The following is a 9,188-nucleotide window of genomic DNA, read 5'->3' on the forward strand; positions in this document are numbered from 1 at the left end:
GCAAACTAAAAAAGATGAAAGATAAAGGAATTCACACGATTACTATGCCAATATGAAAGGCCTGGGATAGCCAAGGAACACCTGACCTGCTCACAGGGACCTGGAATCTGGATTTGGAATCCCTGCCCAGTGACCCCAGTGGTGAGGCCAAGCAGGCAGTGAGAGGGGAGGGCAGGACCAAGGCAAACCTCTCTGTGCCCCTGGCCCAGACTCATCAGTGGGTGGTCACCTCCTAGCCCTGTGGGGCAGGGGGACAGGGGACAGGATACTGACTTCATTTCCTCCTAGCCCGTGCTTCCCCAATGGAAAAAGTGGAAAAAGCGGGCTGAGGAAAGTTTTCATTGAACTGGTAGCACTTTGTAAAATTATAGCCAGTTCCCAGTAATCAGCATGAACAAGGGGCCAGCAGTAGGGCCTGCAATTAGATCAAGAAAAATAGCAATGTTTACAATCCAATTTGTTTTAAAACAGCAGATTTACCTTTATAATTATGAACCAGTGCAGGTTCCTGCTAGAAGCAGCTAGCCTGTGCTCCAGCCCTTCTGTTCAGATTAATCCCTCCACCTGCACCTACATCCCCCAGACTCCAGAGCTCTCCTCAGCCTTCAAGGCCATGCTCCTCCAAGAAGCCTTGCAGTTCCTCGGTCATTTCTCCTTCTTCCATACTCCCTCTAGCTCTTTCCTAGTGCTGGGTAGAGCCCTTTCACAGTCAACTCTGACTGTCTGACTGTGACCGCCTCTCCTAGAGCGGAAGCTCCCAGAAGGAGGTCACAGCCTTTCAGCTGTGCTGTCCATCTCAGCAGCCCCCGGACCCAGCACAGTGCCTGGCACAGTGGACTCCTCACCCAAACCTCATTTCTTGCTGCTCAATGGACAACAGTGTCTACCCCGCGGGGTCCCAATTCCCAGTGGACTTGCAGGGACGGGGGTAGCTCTAAGGTCTGGAAGATTCCGGATTCCCAGGGCCCTGGGGAAGCCCCCCCTGCGGATAACAGGGAGTTGCCCTTATTCTGCAAGCTAGAAAGGAGTATTTACCAGGCCCAATTGCAGCTGATTTTGTCGTTCCAGGAATGGGGAAGCGTCAAGCCTAGCTGCATGGGCAGAGTGAGACAGCGAGGGGAATAAAGGGCTCCTTCCGCGGGAGGACCGGGTCTCCGGCCCTCATTGGATCACTGGTCTCCCCAAGTGGGAGACCTGAGAGTTGAGGCTGGGGAGGAGAGGGAAAGGGAGGGGGAGGCCCGGGGCCGCGCTGCCCTCCCTCCGGCTCCTCCTTCTCTCGCGGGCCCCGCCGGCCTCCCTCTTGGGCTCTTTGTCTGTCGGTCGGTCTGTCTGTCGGCTCTCTCTCGCGCTGGCTCTCCTGCTCTCGCTCTCTCTCTCTCTCTCTCTCTCCGCCCCCCCCCCCCTCGGTTCACGTGACCGACTGCTCTCAACGGCTCCGATCACCTCTTCCTGAGGCAGCACCTTTCGGTTGGTAACAGGAGACACTCGGGTGTTGGGGGCAGGATGGGTTTCCTTCCTCCGTTTTTTCCTCCTCGCCTTCTCGGGCAGCTCCGGCCGCTCCTCTCGGCTCGGCCTCCGGCCCCTCCACCCCTCCAGCCTCTCCCAGCCCCCATAGTGCTCGCTCCCTCTCCTCTCCCTCCCCACCCCTCGCCCGGGCCTCCCTCCTTCCCCGATGCCAGCCCTCTTTGGGGAGGGGGCTTCTGCGCGGGGGACAGACAAAAGGGCTCGGACGGACTCCGGGGGCACCCCCTCTGCAGCTCCCCACCACGTGGCCCCTCCCTCCGCGGGCGGCGTGCAGCTCCCCCGTCCCCTTCCCAGCCAGAGGTCTGGGGAGTTAGGGCCCCCGAGGCATCATCCTTTCCCCGTTCGCGCCAATCGCTCTGCCGCGGGTGCTGAGCCTCCGGGCGCCTCGAACATCAAGGAATGCACCGGGCGCCGGTGGGGGGAGACGCTCCGAGGACCGAGGCAACGCTCTCGGTTCCCAGGCCGGGGAACCGCCAGCCTAGCTGGGGAGACTAGGACCCCGCCGTCGGAAGGCTCCTGGTCCTGTGGGGGTGGATGACAAGGACTCCAACCTCAGGGAGCCAGAGTCTGATGAGAGACACTCAGTCTCCCTCTCTTTTGCAGTACAAACTCAATGAAAAAAAAAGGATGAATCCGTAAGTGCCCTGCAAAAGCAGAGCTGGACCTACATATTCGTGAACTTCTGGCAGAACCAGATCGTGTTTCCCTGCCCATCTTGGCCAGCACTTAGCGAACTGCCGCTCCCTGGCCTACCAACCCCCGCCTCCAAAATTTGGAATTAAAAGTGAACTCTCTCTCATTCCATACCAGGGTAAATTTTTAAACGAAGGCCATTTAGAGGTGGAAGTTATCAAGTAAATCAGGCAAACCATTTTCAAAGCTGCCTCACTGTAAATGCACACTTAGCTCGTGCCTAGGGCCATGGTACTAGCCTGGCCCTAGATACCATGGGCATGTGTTTTAGAGCTTAGGTAGGGACAGTTTCCCTGAGCCCCGACCCCGCCCCCCACCCCCCACCCCCCCGCGCCGACCACAACTTAAAACCATTTTAGTCAATAAAGCTAAATTCCCTCAAGGGATACTGTCTGTGGCCGAAGCCACCCTTGCCGCACCTTAGGCATATCCCGAGCCAATCCTGATAACAATTACCCAAATGCTGGGAGGGGAGGGGTGCCGGAAGGAATTCCATCTCTCCAGGATCTCAGGGAGGGACTTGAGCTGAGAAATGCCCAGGTTTGATAGGTAACAGGTAACACAATACTTAACTTGCAATTGTGAAGCAATTATACTACAATAAAGATGTATAAAAATAAAACTTATTAAGAATGGTCACCACAGCTACAACTTATTGAGCACGTAAGGAAGTGCCAAGTACATAGTACACATCATATTTAATCCAATAACAGTCTCATGTGGTAGGTACTATTATTATCCCGGTTTAACAGATAAGGAAACTATGGCTCAGAGAAGGTAACTTGAAGAGGTCACACAGCTGGTTAGTGGCAGAGCTGGGTTTGGAATCCAGGTCTGGCCAACGCCCAAGTCCAGGCCCTCAACCACTCACTATACTATCTCGCCTCTTTCCCACAGCGAGTGATTCTAAAACTCTCCCAGAAGGAATAGGGACAGTCATGGGCCAGGGCACAATCTTGCTGGAAATTGGCTGGCTACCAAAATGTGGGGGGTCAACAGCGGCCCTGGGTTACCCCACTGGCATTGTAAATGCCACAGACTCCCAAATGAAAGTCCAGACTCCTAGATTCCGAACCTAGAATCCAAAAAACGCGTCCTGTCTGCCCACCCCCACAGAAATCATCCCACTTCCGGTTTCTGCTTTTCTGGTAGTGGGGAGATTTGCAGGCTACCAGGCCTTCAGTGAGCTTTTTGGAGGCAGTGTTATGGGGGGTGGGGGTGGGCATGATAATGGACCCCCACTGCCCTACCCCCAGTCCTCCCTGGAGGGAGGACAAATAGGCCCATTGATTTGAAACTCTCCCAGAGGGCATTAGAGTAATGACTCTGGACTGTGTGATGCCTACACCCCCTTTGACCTCCCTACTGACCCCTGCCCTGGGAGGTTCCAAAGGCCACAAATCTCGGTTGCTTGTGGGCCATGTGGTTTGTGGCTGTTTGTAGTTTTGGAAGGGAGGGGGAAACTACGGGGGTAGGGGACACTGCTTCTCACTGTGCCTGGCTTCCCGAGAGAACTAGCAAGGGGCGGGCAGGGCCCCTTCCAAACCCTGCCAAGACACACTGCAACTACTGATACGGGCTCCATCATTTATTTTTGAAAGCAGCAGGGCTCTTGGCTCATTTGCATAAATGTTTGCACTGCCTGCTATATTTTGGTTCGGGAGAAGGGCACCAGAGTACAGAACATACATAACAGATTTGTAACTGGGCAGCTTGAGCCTGCCCCTGGCTAGGTGAGCTAGCCAGCCAGCCCAAGACGCCCCCTTCCACCCCCGTGTCTACTTTTGAAAGCCCCTCTAACTGCAGAGTCCAGCACCAGGGATGTGTGGCAATAGAAAGATCTTGCGCCTAAAGGGGTGCTTCTAAGCCGGGTGTGTAGGTGGATGGGTAGATAAGAGAGCATTTAACAGCAAAATATTTATTTATTTATTTATTTATTTATTTATTTATTTGGTTGTGCCGGGTCTTAGTTATGGGATAAGAGAGCATTTTGACTTGAAAAGGGCTGGGAGTCTGGACTCCTGATTTCCATTGTTCAAAAAAGAAACATTTATTGAGTGACTTCTATGTGCCAGGCATTTCATTAGGCATTGAGATCACATAATAAATATCAAGACCCTGTCTCCATCATTGAGGCACTCACAGTCCAGCAGCGCACGGGTGACAGAAACGTGATTAAAAACACCCTAAACAACAAAACCCCTAAGTGCGTTGTGCCATCAGAGAGAGGATAAGAGAGGATTGCTAAGGTAGCACCCAGCTAGTGGGAGGCATGGAGTCTGGAGAGACTTGGTGGGGGATGTGATTGCTTAATCTGAGTCTTAAACATCAACCCCTGCCCCCCAACTCCAAGATGTGTTTTAACCTCTATTACTAATTCTCTGTGTGAGCACAGCAAACGTCCAAGCTCTCTGGGCTGCCTCAGTTTCTTCATCTCCAAAGTGGGAGCAATAATCTGTGAAGTGGGCCCCTACCTCCCACCCTGCTTGGTCCTATATCCCCTACCTCCCACCCTGCTTGCTCCTATATCCAACCTCGACCCCAGGTCGAGAGCATAACTACCAGTTTCATCGAGATGCCACGCAAACATGTGGCGAAGCTGGAGAGTGGGGACTACTGAGAAGTGATGGGAGTGGGAGATGCGGTGGCGTTCAGGGGGTGTGGCCCCAAAGGAAGGTGCGAGTGTGTGGGGGGGTTAATCTCCTCGTCACGCAGTTAACTATCTTTCCCCGGCGACTTCTCTCCCCCGGCGTCTTGAAGCGGGAACTAAGTAGCAGCATCGGGGAGGAGAGTGGGGCTGCTGGGGAGAAGGCACCTCAGGATAGCAGTCGAGCGTCGTCTGCTTCAGGCCCCCCACTCCATGTCGTCTATCTTGAGGATGGAAGCACTGAGGGAAGGGTTGTCCTTTCCTACCTTCACCCTTCCGCGATTGGGATCACCTTAGTTTCTCTCTGGAGTCGGGTATTTGCCCACACTTTGTTTTTTTTTAATCCTAGATCTGGCCCACCTTTGGGGGGGGGGTCACCAATTCCGTTAAGTTTCCTCCTCGCAGAGTAAAGAAGGACTTCCTTTTACTCGTCCTAAACGACCCCCCTAGGGCTTCAGGGGGGCGCGAGAGCCGGAGGCCGGGCCGGGGCCGAGCCGGCTGCGCTGCCCCTCCAGGATTTCCTGCACTCGGCGCGGCGAGGTCGGCTCGAACTTCGGCCTCCGAAGCAGGCGACTCGGCTTCCCTTTAAAATGCAGAAACTCCCGGCCCACACCCCCGCCCCTCCGGCCACCTCCTCCCCTTCCCCCTCCGCCCCCGCCCCGGCTTAAGCTCCTCCCAGAGCCCTGGGCGCGGGGGCCTCCCTGCCACCTGCCCGCTGCCCATCCCACATGCAAAGCGTGACCGCCGGGGAAGGAAGGCGAGCGCGCGCCCACACCGGCCCTGCGCCGCGGCGACAGCGACAGCGAGCAGCTCGCCTACTCCGTCCGTCTGCGCTTACCCAGCATGCACTTCCAGGCCCCGAGCTATCTCGGAGCTGCAGCCCCAGGGTCAGAGCGGCCGGAAGAAACAGGAAGTTTGGGACGGTCCTAGTCGTGGGGCCGGGAGTCCTAAACGGCAGGCCCTTCGCTCGGCTCTGCCGCTCCCTTCCCCCGCCCCCTCCCTCTGGCGGACTTCCCTGGGGTCCGTTTCGGGGGCTGGCCCGAACTCCAAAAATCCAGATGTGTTTGGGGGGTCATTCAAGGCGCACTCCCAGGGTTCCCTTCGCCGTAGCATCTCCGGGCTTTAGGGATCGAGGGGTGGGAGGGGAGGGAGTGCTCCCGCCCAGCGGGTGGGTGGGTGGTGGTAGGCCCCGAGGGTGGTTTGTCTTCTGCCCGCGGAGAGGGAGAAGGACGCTAGGTGGGGTGGAGGTTGAGGGCTGGAGGTTAGCCTCCCACAGCTATCTCTTGGGCAGGTAGGACGGAGGTTGGAACCTCTGGTGTCGAGTCCAGAGTTACTGTCTCCCCTCCCCTCCGCCAGTTAGCTTCGCTCTAATCTGCCCTCCGCACCGACTTCGGCTACCCCATCAGCAACCATCGCACTAACGTGCACTGCTGTTAACCAGGGCCGCCGGGGCAAGGGAGACAGGATGCCTAACGCAGCCACGTTCCTCGGGCAGAAAACTCAAAGGGCACGCCCTGTTGAAGGCGCTCTCCATCCACACACCCCTTTGGCCAGGCAAGGACTGGAGTCTCAGTTCCCTTGGCCTCCCTCTCAGTCTCCATCCCTCCAACACCAGGCAACCTCATTCAACTCTCTGCAACTATGGCTCTCCCTGGCCTAGAGCTGAGAGGGGTCGGGGTCACGGTGGATCCCAGTGGGTGGTGCTGATCCTAGCATGCCACTTGGCCAATCCTTTTACTGCAGACAGGCCCTTTGTGTGGAGGTGCTGGTTCTCTTCTCATAGCCTTATACTCCTAGCCGGAAACTTCTCACTCCCAGCTTACTAGGAGTTTCTAGGTTCTCCTGGTTACCTAGACCTAGTGTGCATCTTCCTAGATTTCCTGAGAAGAAGGCTGGTTAGGAGAACAAGGATGAATATTTTGGAAGTAGGGAAGTGAAGGTGAAAGCTCATTGGCTGTAGAATGATTGTGAGACTGTCACTGTAGTTTCTGTCCCAGACACCTCCAGGCGGAATTAATTTGCCTTTCCTCTGGGCTCCCATAGCATAGGATTTATACCGTTATTATCACATTGTATTGTAATTGTTTGTTTACATGTTTCTCCCCCCTGCTAGAGGTGAGTTCCTGGAGGGCAGAAACTATGTCTTATTTATCTCTGCAGCTCCCCTGCACAGATCCGGGCTCACAAAAGGGCTGTTGAATAAATGAATCAGAAGTGGAAGGGATTCAATTAGATGACCTCCAGGATCTCGTTCAGCTCTAATATTCTGTGATGCAATTTAAACACGCACCCATAGTTGCACTCACATACATGTAAACACACAGCAAATAGGCAAACACCATCATGCCACAGTCTGGGTGGAAAGCGAACAGATGTTACATGATGCCAAGTAACTGGCCTTTTGAAAGTTGCATCTTCAAACCTAAACATCTGAAGTGTCGACAACCAACGTCACAACTGGTTTGGCTGATTTTTTAAAATAAATTTATTTATTTTGTTTATTTATTTTTGGCTGCGTTGGGTCTTCGTTGCTGCACGTGGGCTTTCTCTAGTTGCGGTGAGCGGGGGCTACTCTTCGTTGCGGCACGCAGGCTTATCGCGGTGGCTTCTCTTGTTGCGGAGCACGGGCTCTAGGCGTGCAGGCTTCAGTAGTTGTGGCACGCGGGCTCAGTAGTTGTGGCTCACGGGCTCTAGAGCGCAGGCTCAGTGGTTGTGGTGCACGGGCTCAGTTGCTCCGCGGCATGTGGGATCTTCCTGGACCAGGGCTCGAACCCGTGTCCCCTGCACTGGCAGGCGGATTCTTAACCGCTGCGCCACCAGGGAAGCCCTGGCTGATTTTTTTTTTTCACTGCTCTGACTTTTTAAGTAGCCATAGCCCTACATGTGGAAACAGTGAACATTTGAGCTGAAAGGGCCCTCTGAGATGCTCTGGTACAAGTCTCTTCCTTTTACAGAGGAGAAGGTCCAAAGTCAGACAGGAGCGGAAATATCAATCCCGCATTCGTGCCACTTGGAGCGTGCACATGTATGACACGTTTGTATGCAGACACGGCTGCTGACATGCACAGACGTGGGTGCATCCCTGAAACATGTGCCACCACTACACCTGGGTACACCCTCCCCCCAACACCCGCCTAGCAAACAAGGACGCCCCCACCCCCATGTGGCTGCTGAGCAAGGAAGGGAGGGCAGGGGATCAGCCGGGCCTAGGCAGCCCTTGCCAGAGTTCGAAGGGGACCGAGAAGCCTACAGGTTTGCAGCTGCCATTAACGTGCTTGGCTCGCCCAGCTCCCCTCGGCTCTCCTCGGTCTGCAGAGGGCGAGGAGAGGAGACATTCCGGGCTCATTCCAGTGAGCCGTGTGCACGCTGCAGGCGTGGTATGTGAGCAAGCGGCGGGCTTCCAGCTGCTGCCTTCGAGGGCTGACAGGCAACCCCCTCCCCCCAGACAAAACTCCTCACCCACCGCTGGCCTCTCTTCACATGGGCATGATTAAGGCAACCAGGACCATTGCAAGCCCCTCCCAAAAGGAGAGAAATTACGGCTTTTTCTCCACCTCGCCCGCCCACCTTTTCCTAGGGGAATCTCCTCTCAGACCCACCTCCAAGTGGAAGACCAGGCGGACTTAAACCCCCCGACCCCCGCCTGCCCCGCTGGCCCTCTTACAGCATGCTCCCTTAACACTCCCGTGGATAGCTTGCACCCTAATCATTGGTGCCCACTCATTTCCCACCATCAGGGTCCTCTCTCCCACCTCTACCCCACTTAACGTGAGCATCCCTTCCTTGCCTTTGTAGGGTGCTTTATAGCTTTCAAAGCGTGTTTTATTTTACCTTTACCACAACCCTGTAAGGCAAGTGTTAGTAGCTTCATCCGACACACCAGGAGACTGAAGCTGAGAAGATAAGCAAGCTGCCCAAAGTCACACAGCTCATACGTGAGGATGGGGCAGGGCCACAACCTTCATTTTTGACTATCAAGGGCATGTTTTGCCCACTCTGCCACCCTAATGCCCAGTTGATGTCCAGCTCCCCAAAGTGAGGGAGACGCCTTTCTGCTTCTTTTGTACCTCCAGGATACCTGATGTAGCACGGGCTCTGCAAACAATGGGCATTCCGAGGCCTGGGTAGACAACAGACTGATGATGCCACCAGCCAGAGAATCCTGGAAGCTCCGGGAAGGGAGAGGCACTTGCAGACCAAGGGTGTTGGGTACCACCAGAGTCTTTTCAGCACCCCCCCCCCCGCCCGACGCTTGTCTCAGTCCTAACTTGCTCAGGGAGAGCAGTGCCAAGGCCAGAGAGGGGAGCATCTCTAGGGTCTCCCC

The sequence above is a fragment of the Hyperoodon ampullatus genome (assembly GCF_949752795.1).
Source record: "Hyperoodon ampullatus genome assembly, chromosome: X".
Taxonomy (NCBI): Eukaryota; Metazoa; Chordata; class Mammalia; order Artiodactyla; family Ziphiidae; genus Hyperoodon; species Hyperoodon ampullatus.